Source organism: Miscanthus floridulus, chromosome 9 (genome assembly GCF_019320115.1).
Source record: "Miscanthus floridulus cultivar M001 chromosome 9, ASM1932011v1, whole genome shotgun sequence".
Taxonomy (NCBI): Eukaryota; Viridiplantae; Streptophyta; class Magnoliopsida; order Poales; family Poaceae; genus Miscanthus; species Miscanthus floridulus.
The window spans coordinates 42,409,422-42,413,822 of record NC_089588.1 but is presented as its reverse complement, the minus strand read 5'-3'; positions in this window follow the sequence as shown (position 1 = coordinate 42,413,822).

Here is a 4,401-nt window from a genome sequence, read left to right as displayed (position 1 = left end):
AGGCAATTATAACAGCAGATTGAAATAAAAAATCATAGGCAATCACAATTTCATGTATCCACAAACACTAATACATATTCCATGTACCATAGACCATTGATCATATATACATACACATCAAAGAGATCACATATACATCGAAAGTTTGAACTCACATGTTGCATATCAAGTCTTGAAATTCACTAAGGGGCCGTTTGGATCCTTTCATTTTGGAGGAATTGGAATCTACTTAATGTATTAGGCTATTTGGTTTGGAATTTGACATTCCACAACTTTCTCAAGTTCACATATAAGCCTATCTCAAATTCATAGGGTAACAGATGGAAATTGATTCTATAGATCACCATGCTATGTTTCTACTCTTCAACTTATAGCACGCTCTTCAACTCGCTTCCCTATAGTAGAAATACAACATATAAATATCTCCCTTGTATGGCTAATAATAATATACAAATATATTCCATATACAGCCATATTATCTTAATTAATCTATGTCTAAATTATAATTATGAGAATGAATTCAATTCCAAGGGTCCAAATGGGGCTTAATAGTCATCTCTAGTGCTGCAATTGTTCGGAGCCCTCAATGTTACTTGTGGAAGATATGAAGGCCTTGAAGAAAGCAGTGAAGGAACTTTTGTATGAAGTGTCAAGGTTGTTGTACCAAAGAGTGGGTGGTATTGCAATTTGTTCTTCAATTGTTGATGTTGAAAGCTTTGAAGGTGGTCTTAAGCTTCCTTATTGGTGGCCTGACATTGCGGTAAACCAAAGGAAATTTGACCTTCGCATTATTGAACTGCTTGGTGTTGTTCATTTTGCAGAGCTTCAAAGTGAATTGTTGCCATCTTGGTGATCTAGATGCTAGATGCAGCAAGACCTCAAATGATGGCGAGAGGCCATCTCATCGTAACATCTGCTCCACGTCACCATTCAAGGTGGTATCACAGTGCTCCTTGTACATGTAGTGGTAACATGTCCTGCTCTGGTAACGATAGAGCCAAATGCCATAGTTCTTGATTGTGGAAGGATTACACTCAAAGATCTATGAAAGATCAAGTAGTTTAGAAGCAAACATGACAAAGAAGACAAACAATACATTTAAGTACTTAGAGAACCAGTTATCTAAGTGACAATAATGAATAGATACTAATTTTCTACAACCCTAGATCAGTCAATTTTCACATTGACTCTTGGAAGACAATTAACTTTATTACTGCAAGCCCATACTCATCCACCTAGGGCTAGTAAAAATACCACCCAAGGAAACTCACTCAACAACTTATGAAATCGCAAAATAGTTAAGCATTTGTAAACTGCAAAATACTTGTCACAATCTCAAACTACCTCATATCATTACAAAGTCTGATCAATGGGGTTCTTATGTTACCAACAGTAAGATACGTAAAATATGATTGAACAAGACCACAATGTGGCAAGTCTAACATTGGACAGTGACATAGCTCTCTCACACTTGTGAAATGCATTGGCTAGTTGAATGTGGGGTTGTACCTGGCCTCCCACCCTTGCTAGGGACCAGCGCGGGGGAGGACGGGAGGACAAGGGTTTCCCACAGGTAAGAGAGAGCGAAGGTGAAAGCACGTCACGGAGCAGAAATGAGGCAATAAATTCTAGAGTAAATGGCCATTATTCGTCATCTATTAAACCGCAACCCACCGGGTATTTATAGGGCATACCCGGAGGCAAGGCGAATATTACAGCCTGCCCCTATCGCTCGGGGCACTACTCTGCAGGAATGCAGGGGTACGCTGTCATTCTACGCCCCTGCTTCAACCACCCTTTAAACAGCGCGGCCAGACACCGTCCTCTGGGAGCTCCGTCTTCCATCATCCATCGGGCGGCACAGAGGCGGCCTCGGGAGCATTGCCATACCCTGCAAGGATATAGGATCGAACATACCTTCGCCGCAAGAGTCTGTCGATCACAGCTTGATGGGGAATTTCCTTTGGCGGCGAGGACCTCCGCCTGGGCGGGCGAGGCTTCCGCCTCTAGCCAAAAGCAGACTAGGGTGGCGCGCCGAGGGTGACCCCCCAATAGTAGCCCCTCGAGGGTTTGGTCCAACCAAGGGGGACGAAGCAGCATTAGATCTGGAGAGGGATGAGTGGAGCTCGAGCTCGTGGGCCTCTCAGCCGAAGCGACGCCCCATTTGCTTTTGGCCACTGGTGTTGGACCTGAGGTGATCGGCTTGTATTTTTCTTTTTAAGTTACGCGTCGGGTGTGCGTGGGGACGCGTTTTCACGTGTTTTGGCGTTTGGTTCCTCAATTTTTGGGATGGCGCCGGCCTTGGCGGGCGCGTGGTGGGGAGTTCGGGTCTATAAATAGGAGCGGTAGGTGGCGTGCATTCTCTCCTGTTTCGATTGTTGTTGATTGCTGCAGCTGCTGCGGAAGTTTGGTGCTTGACGAGGGTTGCAGTTGGCGAAGGTCTTCTTTGCTGATTAGGCTTGTTGGGCTTGGTTCGGATTGGTTGCAGGTGAGTTGTTCTGCTCGTTGCGGAGGGCGTGTCCGTTGTTTCGGAGGCTGAATGGATATCTTGCTTTTGCTGTTGTGTCTCTTTTTTGCAGTGATGGCTCGTACTAAGCAGACTGCGAGGTTGGTCGAGGGTTCGGAGAGTGTGTCCAAACCGGAGATTGAGTCTTTTGACTTTGGGGCCTCTGCTGTCACTAAGAAGGATCTGGAGACTTATGCGAAGCGAAAGTGGTTTGTGGCTGGTGAAGCGAGGCCATCTGGAAGTGAGACAGTGCCGCAGCCACGTGATGACGAGGTTGTTGTTTTTTGGGAGTTTTTTATGCTGGCTTGAGGCTTCCTGTTATTCACTTTGTATTGGAGGTCATGCGGAGAGGTTTGAGTTGAAGTTTCATCAGTTGACGCCCTCTTGCTTTACGAAGCTGTCTGCGTTTGTATGGGCGTGCAGATCTTAGGCGGTCAAGGTGGACGCTAATGCCTTCTTACGTACACACAGAGTTCATTATCAGCCGAGGAAGGTAGTGGGCGAAACTTTGGTTTCAGTTTGTCAGTTTGGAGTGTACACATTCTGCTACCCGTCTGGCGCGAATTTGCCCGCACGGGCTCAGAAGAACAAGTGGGCCTCGCCCTGGCTTAAGTATTGGTTTTATTTGCAAACTTGGAGTTGGCAAGGGTACGTTGGTACTGAGTTTTGTGGGGAGTTGACTTTGCTTGCCACCAAGGCTGCCGACGGGGCGGTGACGGAGGTTGCTTGTGGGGTTGTTGAGGCGTTGTGCTTGTTGGGCTGCCATTTGTGTGCCCGTGATCTTTTTGAAGAGATGATGTGCGCGAGGGTTGTTCCGCTATGCGCTAGCGAGGAGTGGTTTGCCGTCCTGGTGGTCTCGCGTGATGAACAAGGTCAAGAACCGTGATGAAGGTGTGGCGCGGATTTACGAGGATGTCCAGCGCTCGGTGCAGGATATAGTTGGCGATCTGGGCATCACCGCCAGACTCGGGGTTGTGTACCTGGATTGGCCAAACTCGGAAGGTGACACGGCTGCTGCTAGGGCTGGTAAAGTCGGCGCATAAAAAAAAGGAAGAAAGGAGATGGATCCGAGAAGGGGGCTCTCGAGGCAGGGAGGCGCGGTGGTCGTGGCCGTGGTAAGTCGAAGGTTCCTCGTGGGGGGCGGGCAGTTAAGCCGAAGAGACCCGCGTTGAGAGCCAAGGCTGGCAGTTCTGTTGCTTCTAAAGTAGGGGTAGAGCGACCGGCGAAGGTAGCTCGTGTCGTCGCAAGTTCCTGCCGGATCACGGGTGTAGATGGCAGCGTGAAAATGGCTGGGCTTGGATCCATGTTCATTTGGTTGGAGTCTGAGGAAGAGGATGAGGGTAGTGTTGGCGTTGGTAAGGCGGGGGAGAAAGCTCCAACTTGGGAGGCTTCCATTGATAAGGGTGATGAGTCAGCTGGGAGCTCCAGCGCCGAAGGGAGCTCTGCTGATACAAGCCGGTTGCATGTTGTCCACGAAGGAGGCGTTGGACGCTGTTTTGGCGGAGGCGGGGCCTGCCCCTAGCGGAGCTCTTCCAGAGGCAGATGCAGGAGCTTTTACTGAGTGGTTCAGGGCCGAAGTTGGTGTGATGGTTCCCATTATTAGCCATGTTGGCGATTTTGGAGCTTTTGCCGTGGCTCTTGGTGTCGCTCGGTCGTTCCAGCACACAGGCTATAACCACGTCCCTGCCTTGGGGTGTCCTCCGCATAGGTTCCCCTCAGTGGATGAGGTCAGGCGGTCTAACGAAGCTTGCCAGAACGTTGCGAAGCGATTTGTTTCTAAGTTTTGGATGAAGGGTGGTCGTGTTCTTGCCGCTGAGAAGGCTGCTGCTACTCGGGAGGAGGTATTTGTGTGCTGGGTGTTTAGGCTTGTTGGGGGTGCATGTTATTTGGTTTGT